We start from the raw sequence: 17,957 nt of genomic DNA, 5'->3' as shown, positions 1-17,957 counted from the left end.
AAATATCCTACATTTTAGGGAGTGTAGGCCTTTGTCAAAGCGTTATAAATAGAAGAAAGTTTTTGAAAATTTTAGGAAAGTATAGAAAATCTTAAAATTTTTGACACTTTATTAAGGGTATGGATCGAAACAGGAATATATTTCAGGGAGCTTGCATTTAAGATGAGGGAAGGAGTTTTTCACACTTTCCAATTAGAGGCAACGCTACAGTGTTGCCTATAGTAAAGGCCATATACAGATCTAATGTTTTATTATTATTATTTTTTTCCCAGAGGTAGTTCATATGGAAGGGGTCGTCGTATAAACTTCAAAGAGGGCTCATTCGATTGGAAATCGAGAGTTCTAGTGCCATTTTTTAGAGTCAAAAATGATCGGAGGGCAACTAGCCCCCACACCCTTTTTTCCCCAATACATCCGATAAAATTTTGAGGTAGCCATTTCGTTCAAAATAGTTCAAAGATCATATAACAAAAACTCCAGGGTCGACACAACCCTCCAGGGCCAGGGGGCAGGCGTTGTAAGTTATGCCCTGGGGGCAAATGAGGTTCTTATGGAGGAGATGGTCGTATAAACTTCAGAGAGGGCTCAGTTGATTGGAAATTAAAAACTGTAGTTCATTTCTTCAGAGTTAAAAGAGATCAGAGGGCAGCTAGCCCCCCCCCCTCCCACGTCCTTTTTTCCCAAAATTAATCAGATAAAAATTTTGAGACAGCCATTTTGTTAAAAATAGTTCAAAGGTCAAATAATAAAAAAAACTTCGGTGTTGACGCAGCCCCCCCCCCCAGGGCCCGGGGGCACGCGTTGTAAATTATACCTTGGGGACATCTAAGGTTCTTATGGAAGGGATATTCGTATAAACTTCAGAGAGTGCTCATGTGATTGGAAATTGAGAGTTCTAGTTCAGTTTTTCACAGTCAAAAGTCATCGGAGGGCAGCTATCCCCCCCCCCATTACACCTTTTTTCCTCAAATGCATCAGATAAAAACTTTGAGATAGACATTTTGTCAAAAATATTTCAGAGGTCAGATAACAAAAACTTCGATGTCAACAAAGCCCCCCCCCCCCAGTGCCCAGGGGTCGGCGTTGTCAGTTATGCCCCAGGGGCATATATGGTCCTTATGGAAGGGATACTCGTATAAACTTCAGAAAGGACTCATATGATCGGAAATTGAAAGTTGTAGTTCAATTTAAAGAGTCAAAAAAGATCGTAGGGCAACCCCACCCCCGCCTCTACATCCTTTATTTCCCAAATACATCCGATAAAAATTTTGAGATAGTGATTTTTTTAAAATAGTTAAATGATCATATAAAAAACTCCAGTCTCGACACAGCCCTCCAGGGCCCGGGGGTAGGCATTGTAAGTTATTCCCTGGGCGCAAATATGGTTCTTACGGAGGGGATGGTCGTATAAACTTCAGATAGGGCTCAGTTGATTGGAAACTAAAAGCTATAGTTCAATTTTTCAGAGTCAAAAGAGATCGGAGGGAATATACCCCCCCCCCTCTCCCCCGCCCTTTTTTCTTCAAATTAATCAGATAAAAATTTTGAAATAGCCAGTTTGTTAAAAATTTGGAATAAAAACTTCGGTATTGACGCAACCCCCCCAGGGCTTGGGGGCACGCGTCGTAAGTTATACCTTGGGGACATATAAGGTTCTTATTGAAGAGATGCTCGTATTAACTTCAGAGAGGGCTCATTTGATTGGAAATTGAAAGTTCTAGTTCGATAGTTCTAGCTCTAGAAAAATCTAGAAAGGGATCGGAGAGCAGCGACAAAGCCCCCCTCGGGACCCAGGGGTAGGCGTTGTTAAGTTATGCCCTGGAGGCATATATGGTTCTTATGAAAGGGATGCTCGTATAAACTTCAGAGATGGCTCATTTGATTGAAAAGTGAAAGTTGTAGTTCACTTTTTAAGAGTCAAAAGAGATCGGAGGGTAAATAGCCCCCCACGCCCCTTTTCCCCAAATGTAGTAGATAAAAATTTTGAGATAGTAATTTTGTTAAAAATAGTTAAAAAGTCAGGTAACAAAAACTCTGGTGTCAACAGAACCTCCCTTGGCCCGGGGCAGTCATTGTAAGTTATGCCTTAGGGGCATATATGGTTCTTGTGGAAGGAATGCTCGCATAAACTTCAGAGAGGGCTCATTTCATTGGAAATTGAAAGTTCTAGTTTATCTTTTAGGAGTCATAAAAGATTCAAGGGCAACTAGCCCTTCCCCTCCTCCACGCCGTCCCCCCCCAAACCCTCCCGATAAAAATTTTGATAGCCATTTTCTTAAAAATAGTTCAAACATCAGATAACAAAAACTCCGGTGTTGACATAACCCCCCAGAGCCCAGGGGCAGTCTTTGTAGGCTATGCCCTGGACATTCTGTGATGGACATCGACATTCTGTGAGACTTTTGATCTTCTACATAACCGAATCCATTACAACCTCTATAATAGGATTTTCTTATCGATAAATACATTACATATATATTTTTTAATATATTGAAGTACTTCATATAATTAGAGAAAAAAATATTCCCATTTAAAATTGCTGAAAACTAAGTTCCTAGCAGTATTTGCCACCCCAAAGAAATTTAATGGCGGGGCTTATTATGACCTGGCTTGCCTTTTCCGCCTCTTAGCTGGTAGATATGGAAATGTAACATATTAGCTGTATAGAGAAACATTTTAATTAAATTCTACTCCCCCCCCCCTATCTCTTTCAACATTTATCTGAAGCCTCATGAAGAGTATGCAGTTTGTCCATTAAAATGTACTTTTTTAGGAATCTTCCTTACCCCCTCCCCCCACCCAAACGATGACTCCCCCCTCATTATAACTGATATGCAATTACGGATCACCAAATATAGCCTAATTTCATTACAAATAAAGCGAATCAACTTGGTTGAATCCAGTACTGCCACCATGTGGCATTACTCTTTTTGCAACTGGGAAGCCTAAAATATAGTTAATGATACTTTTAAATTAATTACCTTCTCAGGATTTTAACTGATTGTAAATTCGTCCTCTTCGGGGTAAAGTTGTAGTGTGGTACCCTACGCCACCTGAACTTCCACCCAACCACTACTGCTATTTTGGTGTCTGACCCCCCCCCCCTGGAAAATTTTCTGCCGGCGCCCTTGACCCGTCTCCTGAAATTGTAGCCTGATGAATTGTGGTTAATCAGAAAATCGTGATCTCTCATGGCGTCGTCCTCATTTATGATTTTACATTCACATTTCACATGCCCAGCCTGTTAAACCTGGCCACCCCTCCCCCATTTTAACGCCGCCAATTGAATGGTATTAGCTGATTCCCTTTGCACATGGGCATAGAAAACAGTAATTGCCTCATGCTTTTTGGTTAGTTTTAAATTCGATAGGTCACATACATCGATTAGTTTCGCCTCGCAATTCAGAGTTATCAAATCAAAATCAAAATCTCCTTTATTTCAAAACGCTTGGGCCAACCAAATCTGTGTTTTTTTGTCAAGACAATATTAAATAATTCAAAAAGTCTAAACAATTTCGGTTGGATGACAAGGAGTATTATTGTTTGTATGGATGGACATTCTGTGAGACTTTGGATCTTCTACATAACTGAAGCCATCACAGCCTCTATAATAGGATTTTCTTATCGATAAAAACAATACATATATTTTTTCTTAGATATATTGAAGTACTTCATATAAATAGAAAAAGAAAAATATTCCCATTTAAAATTGCTGAAGACTAAGTTTCTAGCAGTATTTGCCACCCCAAAGAAATTTCAAGGCGGGGCTGATAATGACCTGCCTTGCCTTTTCCACCTTTGTGATGGTAAATATGAGAATATGACATATTATCTGTATGGAGAAATATTTAAATTAATTCCTACCCCCCCCCCCTACCTCTTTCAACATTTATCTGAAGCCCCATGAAGAGTAAGCCGTTTGTCCATTAAAATGTACTTTTGTAGGAGTCTTCCTTACCCCCACCTAAACGATGACTCACCCCCTCCCCCTCATTATAACTGATATGCAATTACGGATCACCAGGTGTATCCTAATGTTATTACTAATAAAGTGAATTAACTTGGTTGAATCCAGTACTGCCACCGTGTGGCATTACTCTTTTTGCAACTGGGAAGCCTAAAATAGAGTTGTTGATACTTTTAAATCAATTAGCTTCTCAGGGTTTTAATTGATGGTAAATTCGTCCTCTTTGGGGTAAAGTTGTAATTTTGTGCCCTACACCCCCTAAACTGTCACCCGACCACCACTGCTATTTCGGTGTCTGGCCCCCTGGAAAATTTTCTTCCGGCACCCTTGAACCGTCTCCTGAAATTCTAGCCTGATGAATTAGGTTTAATCGGAAAATCGTGATCTCTCATGACGTCTTCCTCATTTATGATTTTACACTTACATGCCCAGTCTGTTAAACCTGGCCACCCCTCCCCCATTTTAACTCCGCCAATTCAGTGGTATTAGCTGATTCCCTTTGCACATGGGCATAGAAAACAGCAATTACCTCATGCTTTTTGGGTTAGTTTTAAATTCGATAGTTCACATACATCGATTAGTTTCTCCTCGCAATTCAGAGCTATCAAATCAAAATCAAAAATCAAGATCTCCTTTATTTCAAAACGCACGGTCGGGCCGATTCTTGTTTGTTTTTCGTCAAGACAATAGCAAATAGTTCAAAACGTCTACATATACAAAATGAAATTTTCACATTCAGTTACAAGGTCAAAACAGATACAATTTTCACAACGCTTACACGGCCGACAAAGTTAAAGAGACAACAATTAAAATAACATACATCTATATATAAAATTAGGCATCTAAGATATAAAGGCGAATAAACCCAGGCACAAAACTTTTTTTATATTTTGCATGGGTCGTAATACTGGTTGCATTTTTGTTATAGGTTCAGTAACAGACCTTTGCAAACTTTTTCTACATGGGGAAAAATCTAAAGGAAGTATATCACGGAGGGTGGGATTTGTCAAGATACCGTTTTCCAACTTGAGACTAAGTTGTTTTCTTCTTTTTTCAAGGGTAACAAGTTTAAATTCTTGGAGAAGCGATACATAGGGGACTTTAGGAGATTTAGACGCCACAAGCAGGGCACGGTACTGAACTCACTCCAGTGTCTCCGACTGGTTATGGGTAAGGGAGAAATGCCGTACTTGACAACAATATTCTAAGATGGGTCTAATGAAAGAAAGATAGAACCTCAGAAGATGCTCAACAGGAACACCATAACGAGATGGCATTTTCATAGGAGAGATACTCATATTTCCACGTTTAACTCTGCTTCCTACTTCTTTGTCCCACTTCATATCTGACGAAATATGGACGCCTATTAGCTTAATTACGGTCACAATCTGCTGTTGATGTAGCGGGGGATAATAGGTTGGTTCGGGCCTCAAGAAAGAAATTGGAAGTACAACGGATTTTTCTATATTAACTACCATGTCGTTACTGGGAGCCTGATTCTTAATGTCCTCGATGATTCCATGCGCGTTGCTTTGGAAGTCCTTGTGGCGAATTTCAGTTAATGATAGATCATCTACGTACTTCCATCTTTCTGCATTGGACTCTGCCAGCTCGTTGACCATGACAAGAACAAAAGAGGACCAAGGATTGTTCCTTGTGGCACTCCACAGTAGATTTAGACTTCGGCTGATTACACGGTCTTGTATTTATTGCTTGGCTTTCGATCCGAGAGAAAGCTGGCAATGACTTGAACTAAAGCAGGGGTGATACTATACCTAGTAAGTAACTTTTTGATGAGTTTACTGTGGTTGATCAGGTCGAAAGCTATTTTTAGATCTATTGGTATGAGGTTTATCCAGTAGCCGGGGTTCTCTAGGTTCTTGAAGATTTTGTCCAGGAGGCTTACCAAGTAGTGAGCTGTTGAGGTCTTGGGAAGCCTACCAAATTGCTTTGGGCCCAGCATGCTGATGTTTTTTCGTTAAGCCAGGATGAGAGGAATTGCCCATTGACTTTGCTAAATTCCAGTGTAAGAGTGATCGGCCGAACTCCAGTGAAGTGATTAGATGCGTCTTTTTTAGGTATCGGTGTCACATATCATTTCTTCCATAAAGACGGGAAGTTGCCAGAAATGGTGATGTGGTTAAATAAATTTGGTTGACTAAGTTCGTCTGGGAATGCTTTATAATTTGGATTAGGATATCAATTGGTGTGACACTTGTTCATTTTAACATTCTAAGCGTTTTGGTCACCATTTCGGCTGTTATTGTTGGGAAGTCCTGATAGTCTGGAGGTGGATGTCGTATCTCATCAGGGCGCAAGGGAGGTAGGGTTTGTACAATACTAGTCCGGTGAGCGTTAAGTTGGTTGGCCAATTCGGTATCTGTATCATCCAAGTAGAAATCGACACATTTAGTTTCTTTTCCTGCGTGTTTTTTAACTTTTTTATGCCACTGTTGGGGTTTGGATTGGAACAAATTATTTAGTTTACCTTGATAGTAGTCTTTTGCCACCTGGTGTGTCAGTTTGCGAATTTTGTTCTTCAAAAGAATAGCTCGCTGGCGTTTCCCTTCTTTGAACAATCTTCGTTTCTCAGCTATCAGCTTTTAACATCCTTCGAAATGTACAAACGGTCAGCGGAGAAGGACTTGGTTTTTCTCTCGGGGAAGTAACTGCGAAATTTTTCTAGTAGAGTATTTTGAAGAATTTCTGCTTTTGGATCGGCGGAATTGGTATTCGATACATCTATCCAACTTTCTTGAGTTATCCAGTTCCCAAACTCGAACAAACCGGTATCAGTGATTGGTCGGCTGGTTGTCTCTGTCGTTGTGTACGTTATTTTTGCACTGTTCAACGGATTTAGCTCAAGTGAGAAATGGTAACTGCCACCCAGGGGCATACTGTCGTGGGACTTTTGTAATATTTAGCGATTATGTCAAGTGATGCTCCTGCTTTTGTAGGTGAAAAATATACAATATTACTTAACTCAAACGCCCTGTAAAAGTTTTATAGTTTCAGCTCAATACCATCACCGACAACAAACATCGCACATCCGGGCAACTTACCTGAAACGTAGTCGGCACTCAAGTGGAGCTTCTCAACAAATCTTTTCTTCTGTTCGTAGGGCTGGCCAGGCAAGTAATAGAAAGCACACACAGTCAAACCATTGATTCTCCATGGAAGTCTTTTAGGTTGGATTCTTAGCCACATTTTTTCGTCATGAGATTCAAGACATGGAACATCAATAACACTTGTAGCTAACTTTTCATAAGCATAGATTCTAACGTGACAGCTTCTTTTTCCAAGGAATGATCATCTGGTCTAAGCTTATAATATTTATTAAAACCATTGATATTCAGAAGATCGATGTTTCTGCGGTGTACTTCTGTTACTACCAGTACAGCTGAATTAAGGATGCGTGCTAGGGTTTCTATTTCAAGTACCTTATCTGGGTTGAGACTTTCTGCGTTAGCGTAGAAAAACTTTGGTAGTGAAAATTCAGATGAAGGGTATTCTTTAATCTGTGTCCTCTTGGTGAGGCCGGTGTTATTAGGCTTTTGGCAAATTGAGAAAATTTGAAAAGAAGAAGAGTGAAGTGGGTCTCCCAGATCACGACCACAAGATCCACCAGTGCAAGCAAAGCACCGTACCTGCTCTAATCAACAGTTTCTAGATAGTTTCTGGAGGAGGGGATGAGGTGGGAATCTTTCTTGCCATATGGGGGGGGGGGGTAAAACGGGGAATACAGGGGCGGGAAACTCGCGAGAAATTTTGGCTCAGTTTCAGAAACGTCCTCAGGGCGAGTGTTTAAAAGAGGGTCAGTACTGGCGGTAAATATTTGGATTTATCACATGTCATCGCTAGAGATAATAAACACTGATATTTGTTGGTTTAATGAGAAAATAATTGCTTCACTGTTTTTTTTTTTGCGTCAGATTTAAGTTGGATTATCTTTGCGGTGAGAGTCACTCAATTACTTGGTAGCACAAGGAAGGGCTTAGGAAGCTTGATTTTTTTAAATTGTCTTTGGGGTAGTTACTTTTAGGGCAGACTTGGGGGTGCTCCGTGGTACTTTAGAACCAGGAGATAGTAAGCGGGGTGTTATCTATGATTCAGAAGCATCATTCAGAGGAAGGGAGGACTGGCAGTTTAAACAGTACCACTCACCATATTGTTTTCTCTCCTCAATTGTTATTCCTGAGTACTTGGTATGTAGCCACTGTTGGCACCAACTGCACTGAACCGTGCCGCCAGTGGCGCGTAGTCTACACTACGGGCATACGTATTTCATAGGTTTCGACATAATGGCACCAACGGTAGAGATTTTTTTTAGCCTGTTTAAACGGGAGACAGCACGATTGGAGGTGGGATCTTCAACCTAACCCTGAATTTAATAAGTCCAAAATCAATTTCTTTCTAAATGAGGGTGTTAATTCATACATACCAAGTGAAATTATACAGAAATAAGTATCTTTCAAATAATCCAAGTTCTAATTCTAAAACTATTTTTTCAAAAAAAGTCTGAAGGGAAATCAGATAACTGAATAATCCAAGCTCAGTTTGCTACAGGGCAGGGGGGCAACAGCCCCTGCCAGACCTTGGTCTGCCTCCCTCCAGACCGCAGTTTGCCCCCCCCCCAGCTGAAATTTAGTTTCTTCAAAAATCTTGTCAAAACTAAGATAAACCTGCATAATTCAAGCATCAACAGAAACAGATCAGTTTGTTAGTACATATTTACCTTTATAGTACTATGAGTTAACTTCATATAGTACTAGTACCTTTATAATACTTTTAAATTACTAAATAATGCCTTTATGATACCAAACAGATTATTTTTTAGTTTTTACTGTCATTTTCATTTGGTTTGGGAAAATTGGTTCCAACTTTGCCCCCCCCCCCCCAGTATTTTGACAAAATTACGCCCCTGATGGAAAGCCTAACGGGGTCCTAGCCTAACCTGAATTTTGATGACAAGGACCGCCAAGAAATGTTCATTTGGGTACAATATAGGGTAATTACATGCATATATATATATATATATATATATATATATATATATATATATATATATATATATATATATATATATATATATATATATATATATATATATATATATATATATAAACTCAGCTAGAAACTACCCTAGATATCCTAATTTGAATTTGTGAGAGCTTTATTTCTCCGTCGACGGGCCTATAAATGGCTCGTGGATATCTATCGTGAGTGGCACTCTTCCTTCAACAATGTCTGGAAACAATTCTTCCATATACAATTTATTTAGATTTTGAAAGATTTTCTGTTTACAAACATTTTTGTCGTGGTTGATCTTTTCGATGTGTATATCTCCTTTGCCGACGTACACAACGAAAAATCCCAGATCAAGGTCGCAACATTCCAGCTGTATCTGAACTTGATAAAAATAATTATGGTTCCTCTTTAAATGGACTCTATTTTTATTGTCAAGGAAAACATATTTATTTCTCTTAAGCCAGTTTGCCATTTGAAACATCCTTAGCAGTGAGGGGACATTTTACTTCGAAAATCACTCTTCTTCCTCCAGGAAGAGCAACAATGCCATCTGGGCTGGCAGCAAGAAACCCCTCAGTTTTATAAACAAACTGTCCAGCAGGAGTAACTTTGTAATTTGTTTTTTTCTCAAAAGCAGCCACAGCCATAGGCTCATGTACATGCCCGTATTCCATAGCTTTGGTTTGGTGATCAGGGCCATATAGTAGCTGTTTTACTAGTGGAGCTACTGCTCTTACGCGTCTTTTGCAAACTAATCCTGATACAGAAGCTGTAAGATGATTTTTTCTAGCTTCCTGCCAGCTATGGTCCAGGCAATATCTTTGTAATTTGGTCCTTTCTTCTAGGCAAAGAATATCGATATCTGTAAGCTGAAGCCGCTGCAACAGATCAGCCTTTACGATAGCAAGGTCAGAAGGACTCAGGTTGGGAGCACTTGCGTTTGGCCCGTAGTTTTGATCAAGCTTCGCATGACTAGATTTGTTGAATGGAGAACGTCCAAAAAGACGTTTTTTGGCAGCGCTTTTCTTATTGTGCAAGGACATCTTTATTCGTTGCGCTGCCAGTCTCTCCATCTGCTTACTCGGGGTGGACCCGACACCAGAACGGAAAGTCTCAGATGCTGCAAAATGCTTTTTTGTATATTTGATACCATCTGCATTAACTCGTGTATTGTATCTTGCAGCCTTGCTGAACATAAGATTTTTTCCTCCGATGAGACGAGCTACAATACTCATAAAGTATTCGGCCAAGTTAGTGGTAGTGTTGCCTATCAGCAGCCGAGCCCTTCTTATAAGTGTGTCAAACGCACTATAAATATGACTCAGGAACATGTTACTAGGAGTTTCATCAGCTGACAATTCCAGGAGAGCTCCAGCATTTTTGCAGTGCTTTGGACAATCTCTGTGGTCACCACGATAAAAATGAAGCGGTATAGCTTTGAGCATCTTGATTAACTCGCCAGCTGTCTTCCCCTCTTTCGTGACGGAAGCATCCGTGTTTCTTGCAAAGTCGCACATCTTTTTTATGGATAAAGGGGCTAACGATTTTCTGCATAGGCTTTCTGTTCTCTTCCGGTACAACCTGGTCTTCAGACACTTGCACGCATGATTAGCGAATTCTATCTTTTCTACGAGCCTGCCGTAGTCAACTTTTGTTAAAATCTCTGAAAAACTGTTGGAATCTCCGTCGGCGACGAATTTTGTGTACATTAAAGAATGAATTTTTGTCCTATGACAACACCACAACCCGATAATGCGCTGTATCTGTTGCCATAGCTCCTAGTGCACCAACTGCCATCAACGATTACGCAAGTTTCTACAACTCCATCGGATCCAATTTTTTCCCCCGCTCTTTTTGCCATTTCTCGCCCCACCTTTCCGTTTTCACAAGAAGTCATCCAACCCCAAACAAATAATTTTCTTTTTCATTTACCATTTCGAGCCCTACCTCCATGACTAAGTTCGTAGACCTTGTGTCCAGAAGACGAGGGGACGAATACAGGAGGGCTGGGGGCTCGGTTAAGAAACAAAATAACACTTCTTGTGTGAGAACCAGAAATGTATCCCGCGAAGGTATTGCCAAGATACTATGTCCACCTTACTTTTTTTGGGGGGGGGGAGGGGAAATAAAGACTTCATACCGATCCAAATTCTGACAAATCAATGTTTTGCGTTTAGTTACCTATTTTTCAATTGTGAATTAGAATATAATGAGCACAGACAAATAGGAGTTTGAGTTTTATCTAATCCTACAAAACTCCTTATTCAACACCCTTTTTTGGCACGTCGTGAACCCCGAACGACTATAAACCTACATGTGCCAGATGACCTTTGTCTCTTAATTCTTGAAGAGAAATAGAATATCCACAAGCCACTGGGAACGCCTCAGCTCCTCGCAATCCAGATTTGTCCCTGTTGTTATGATTTTCAAACAAACACAACTTAAAAACAATAGGGAAATTTTTTCCAAGACAGTGCAATTTAAATCGGTGAATATTTCGGCCCTATGTCCAAGGGCCGTCTTCAGCACAACATTAAAGAAAAAATATATATATAAACAAACTTACATTAAAATACGAAGTTTAAAACTAAAAATACTTTTAAAAAACGCTTTTAAAAAACCACCTTTAAAACAGCCCCAGTATCCTTACTTCAACGAAATTCAACCAGGACTGATAAATAAAATGATGAGAGAGGATGAATTCACTCAAACGAAATAAAATGAAATTATTAACTGCAAGTTTTCAAAGCTAATCTTGCTTTTTTAGCAGCTAGTCTTAAAGGCCTTTTTGTAACGGGTTCAATACTATTGTCAGTTGGTTTAATAAATTATTTTGTTAGATCATTTTTAATTAAATTTGAGTATAAAGAAATCAGTGAATATTCTCCTAAGTCCCTATTTAAGGAAATATTTTTATTTATTTTGAGCCTAATTTCGATTGATTCCCGGACCACCTGTTTTATCCCCAAATTACTAATAATGTGAGAATATTTTTCAAAAAGTATTGTGTGGCTGGGATTATCAAATATATGACTAGCTAAAGCAGAATCAAAGGGAGTTATTAGAATTATTTGCAATTAGCACTTTGTCTATTTCTTCTTTATGCTGGTGTTTCCGTTTTTCTAGATTCTGATGAGTTCTGCCAACGTAGTAATTGCCACAATCGCATGGTATTTGATAAACCCCTCTTTGGCGAGTAACTGGGGTTTTATTTTTACCGGAGTTTAAGGAATTTGTGATTTTAAAATTATTGGTGAAAACTAAATACAGATTGTTTTTTGTGCAAATATTCTTTATTTTTGTGGTGATTCTTGGGATGTACGGAAAGAATATCTCTGATAAAATTTATTTCTGCTTTTATGTATGAATCGGAGCAAATGTTCAGGGCACGGTCAATGAGAGAAGTTACAACTGCTCTTTTAACTTGTGGGGGGGATTTGAATTAAAATGAAGATATCTATTGTTTTATGTTGGTTTTCTATAGATAGTGAAGTCAAAATTATTAGTATTACGGATAATTAGCACATCTAAAAATGGTAGTTTATTTTCAAATTCAATTTCTAGGGTAAACTGCAAATTTCTATCATAAGTATTAATATGATCTAGGAAACCCCGAAGTTCAGTTTCCCCATAATTCAAAAGTGAAATTACGTCATCCATGTAACGACCCCAATAGACATGTTTTAAAAAAAAGAATTTAATGCCCAATTTTCAAGGTTCTCGACATAAATATTAGCCAGTAGGCCGGATAGAGCTGCTCCCATTGGTAACCCGTTTATTTGTTGATAAAAAGAATCACGAAACTGAAAATACATTGAAAACTTATTACAGATTTTAACAAGATTAAATAAAACTTCACCATCAATCTCTGTCGCTGAGTTTTCGATTAAGTGATAATTTTCTTCTATTTTGTTTTTTAATAATTGCTCAGAAGTAGCCACATCTGTATTTGTGTACATGGAAACAATATCAAAACTACTAATTATTGTGTTTTCTGAAATACTTGTGTTATTAAGTTTTTTAACCAAATCTGCCGAATTACTGATGTAGGAATTTTGTGAATACTGTAAAGGTTTGAAAGCTGTGCAAAGCCATTTTCCAGTATTGGAAGCGGGGGCTTTAGTACATGCTACGATAGGTATTTATGCAAAGCGGACTCTAAAGAGGAAACTATATCCACCACGGGAGCTTGTTTCGGCAGAAAAGAGAATTTTGGACCTTTTTCCAGTGTTTCGATTTCCTGGGTTTCAAATGTTCTAGAAGAGAGGTTAACAATAGCGAGTCCAGGAATGACTCTTGGAGAAAAAATACGGTTTCTCTCGGCAATTCGGCTCTGAATCTTTTTAATATTGTATAAAAGCGTTTCTTTGACAAGCGAAAATCATGGCAAAACAATTTCCTTTCTAATATAACAACTTGGGAAAAATCAACAGTGGACATGTTTTCAAGAATAAAATTTTCGAGAGATTTTCTTTCTGCGGAAATGATATGTCTTTTTTGCTTTTTGTCCTTAATAATATGGACTAAGGTTTTTAATTGTAGTGTATGAGCAAATTGCCCTTCTTTCCGGGTATTTAGATGTAGTTTATATCTTAAAGACTTTGGAATAAGATTTTCGTTTCTGCAGGATTCTAAAAAATTTTGTTGATTAATAATATTTGCATGTTTATTACCTAAACTAATAAAATAAAAAATATCATAGGTCAACTGCTCCCAATAAGCTAGACGCAAATATTGACGAAGACCACACTGCCTTTCCATATCAAACAGATACAACTTAAAAACAATAGGGAATTATCGTTCAATAGAGCGGGATCGAAAATGTTGAAACTTTTAGACCTGTGCACGAGAGCTGGCCTCCCAGCAACATTGAAGAAAAAATATATATATAAACCAGCTTGTCGCGAAATGAAAGGTTTAAAACTGAAATAACTTTTAGAAAACGCATTTAAAAGACCTTCAAAATAAACCCAGACACTACAATTAAAACCTTAGTCCATATTATTAAGGACAAAAAGCAAAAAAGACATATCATTTCCTAAGAAAGAAAATCTCTCGAAAATTTTTTGTTTGAAAACTTGTCCACTGTTGATTTTTCTCAAGTTGTTAGATTAGAAAGGAATTTGTTTCGCCATGATTTTCGCTTGTCAAAGGAACGACTTTATACAAAATTGGAAAAATTGAGAGAGGAATCTTCAATGAGAAACCCTATTTATTCTCCAAGATTCACTCCTGGAGCCCCTATGATTAACCTCTCTTCTAGAACATTTAAAACCCAGGAAATCAAAACACTAGAAAAAGGTCCAAAATTCTCTTTTCTGCCGAAACAGGTTCCCGTGGCGGATATAGTCTCCTCTTTAGAGTCCGCTTTGCATAAATACTACCCATCTGTTTCAAACCCTGATGAAGTTAGGTCTTGTCTCATAAATAACCTTTATAATAGCCAAAAAAAGTCTAAGTCTCCTACCACTTTCACACGAAAAATTTGCACGACCTAAAAATATTATCTGACCTCCGCAAAGACCCATCTATTATAATAACCAAAGCAGACAAAAGCAACTCACTCGTTGTCATGGATACGGCAGACTATGACAACAAAATCTTTTCACTTTTAAAAGACACAAGTACATATAAACCGATCACTCATGATGCTACTGATCAATTTACTAATAATATTATAAATGAATTAAAGCAGCTAAAACAGAATGGTAAAATCACACCACAATTATACAACAAATTTTACCCCAGTGGTAGTTTCTGTCCAAAATTTTGCGGCTTACCAAAACTGCATAAACAAGGTATTCCCTTAAGACCTATCGTAGCATGTACAAAAGCCCGCGCTTACAATATGGGAAAAAAGCTTTGCACAACTTTTAAACCTTTACTGTATTCACAAAATTCCTACATCAGTAATTAAGCAGATTTGGTTAAAAAACTTAATAACACAAGTATTTCAGAAAACACAATAATAAGCAGTATTGGTATTGTTTCCATGTACACGAATATAGATGTGGCTACTTCTGAGCAATTATTAAAAACCAAAATATAAGAAAATTATCACTTAATCGAAGAATCAGCGACAGGGATTGATGGTGAAGTTTTATTTAATCTTGTTAAAATCTGTAATAAGTTTTCAATGTATTTTCAGTTTCTTGATTCTTTTTATCAATAAATAAACGGGTTACCAATGGGAGCAGCTCTATCCGGCCTACTGGCTAATATTTATGTCGATAACCTTGAAAATTGGGCATTAAATTCTTATTTTTTAAAACATGTCTATTGGGGTCATTACATGGATGACGTAATTTCACTTTGGAATTATGGGGAAACTGAACTTCGGGGTTTCCTAGATCATCTTAATACTTATGATAGAAATTTGCTGTTTACCCTAAAAACTGAATTTGAAAATAAACTACCTTTTTCATATGTGCTAATTATTCGTAATACTAATAACTTTGACTTCAATATCTATAGAGAACCAACACAAAACAATAGATATCTTCATTTTAATTCAAATCACCCCCCACAAGTTAAAAGAGCAGTTGTAACTTCTCTCATTGACCGTGCCCTGAACATTTGCTCCGATTCATACATAAAAGCAGAAATAAGTTTTACCAGAGATGTTCTTTTTGGCAACGGATACCCCATTCCTTTTGTCAATAATACGGTTAACCATAGACTAAAAAGACATTTTCGTAAAATCAACGATATTTCACAATGTGAGGCTCCGGAAAAACCGTCTAATATAATCTATCTTCCGTACATCCCAAGAATCACCACAAAAATAAAGAATATTTGCACAAAAAACAATCTGTATTTAGTTTTCACCAATAATTTTAAAATCACAAATTCCTTAAACTCCGGTAAAAATAAAACCCCAGTTACTCGCCAAAGAGGGGTTTATCAAATACCATGCGATTGTGGCAATTACTACGTTGGCAGAACTCATCAGAATCTAGAAAAATGGATACACCAGCATAAAGAAGACATAGACAAAGCGTTAATTGCTAATAGTTCTAATAACTCCTTTGATTCTGCTTTAGCTAGCCATATATTTGATAATCCCAGCCACACAATACTTTTTGAAAAATATTCTCACATTATTAGTAATTTGGGGATAAAACAGGTGATTCGGGAATCAATCGAAATTAGACTCAAAATAAATGATAATACTTCTTTAAATGGGGACTAGGAGGAATATTTACTAAATTCTTTATACTCGAATTTAATTAAAAATTATCTAAGAAATTTTTTTACTAAACCAATTGACAATAGTATTGGACCCATTACAAAAAGGCCTTTAAGACTAGCTGCCAAAAACGCAAGATTAGCTTTGAAATCTTGCAGTTAATAATTTCATTTTATTTCGTTTGAATGAATTCATGCTCTCTCATCATTTTATTTATCAGTCCTGGTTGAATTTTGTTGAAGTAAGGATACTGGGGCTGTTTTAAAGGTTTTTTAAAAGCATTTTTAGTTTTAAACTTCGTATTTTAATTTAAGTTTGTTTATATATATATTTTTTCTTTAATGTTGTGCTGAAGACGGCCCTTGGACATAGGGCGGAAATATTCACCGATTTAAATTGCACTATCTTGGAAAAAATTTCCCTATTGTTTTTAAGTTGTGTTTGTTTGATATGGAAAAACAGTGTGGTCTTCGTTATGATTTTCAGTCCAAAGAAACCATCACTCTCAGTAGATGCAGCATTTTCAGCTGGTTTCTCACTCCTTAGAATTGGTGCCGCAGGGACAATACGCAAATGGTTCGGTAAGGCTGATCTTCCCTGGGAAATATATTTTTCCTTCAGAGCATCACGGTGGACTTGACTACTCTTCAAGTTGAGCCCTCTCCTGTTCCTTTTTCTGCTTATATTTAGCACCAACTATCCTAGAATTTAACTAAGTAACAACTTAGTGATTCAACATATATAAATGATTGTAACAATCAAACAATAGTTTCCATTCGAGTTCAATAAATCGAATCTAATTTATGCTCGTGGGTCGCAACTGAAAGTTTAATAAGGCTATACAAAGTGCACAATATCAACTTGTCTTTCACTTGCCGAAGTTTGCTTAATACTAAGTAAAAAATAAAAAATTTAAAAGAAAACATATATATAATGTCTAACTATGCCATAACATTGACCTAATTGCTTTAATAAGACACTGAAATATAGTTACCTTTTCTCGGCTAGTCTGCTAATGAAGGCGGGTGACAACGCAGAAAATCCCAAAGCGGCAAGATCAGTCAAATGATAATTCCTTTGAACGGATTTTCATTATTTTTTGATCAGGTAGACTAGAATATTTTTAGGGACTGACCTTTCCTGTACTTAAATTAGACAATTTTGGTCCGATTGATGGAAAAAACAGAATTCTTATTCCTGATGATGTAAGTCTCATCAAAACTGAATATCTCTATATCAAGCCCAAATTGAAAGAAATTAAATGTTTTTTCTAAGATATCTGGGAAATTTGCTGTCGGCTTTTAGTTTTCTCTCGTTTATTTAAATCTATTATCTAAGTTCTACAAGTTATATCGAGGCCGTCAACATAATTCTAAATAGTTCGACCACACAAACTAAAACGTTTATAATGGACGAGATAGGGCAAGTCTTAATCATACCACATCCCCTTAAAGTATGAACTCTCGATCAAGACTCAAAAATAACATAGCTCTTTAAACTTTAAAATAGCTCTTTCACCTGAAAGGATATCTACAGACCGATAGCCGTGTTATCTGCAGTGGCTTAAGCGGTATTCAAATGTTCTTTCACTATGAAAGGCAGACAAGCACATTGGACAGTTGTGACGTGAAGTTTGATTTTCCCCCTTGAACAATAGATGGCTTATATCCGGGATTAATTTAAAAAACTTTTTCATAAAATAAAGTTTGTGAAAATCCTACCTTGAACCAAAAATCAGCATAAGTAAGTTCAAATAATCTTCTAAGCGTAAAA

The 17,957-nt window shown here is 37.4% G+C and overlaps 1 protein-coding gene and 2 pseudogenes across 2 annotated transcripts in view; all 3 read left to right on the top strand.

Annotated features, from left to right (window-relative positions):
• Positions 1-17,957, top strand: part of LOC148955136 (uncharacterized) — a 431,876-nt gene that overhangs the window by 170,337 nt on the left and 243,582 nt on the right. The gene's annotated exons all lie outside the window — the stretch shown is intronic.
• LOC148955138 (uncharacterized) lies at positions 14,194-15,167 on the top strand (annotated as a pseudogene).
• Positions 15,288-16,346, top strand: LOC148955137 (uncharacterized; annotated as a pseudogene).

This window comes from Artemia sp. Qi Xiang Cuo, chromosome 2, assembly GCF_049724085.1.
Source record: "Artemia sp. Qi Xiang Cuo chromosome 2, ASM4972408v1, whole genome shotgun sequence".
NCBI classification, from domain to species: domain Eukaryota; kingdom Metazoa; phylum Arthropoda; class Branchiopoda; order Anostraca; family Artemiidae; genus Artemia; species Artemia sp. Qi Xiang Cuo.
This window is presented reverse-complemented; position numbering and strand designations above follow the sequence as displayed.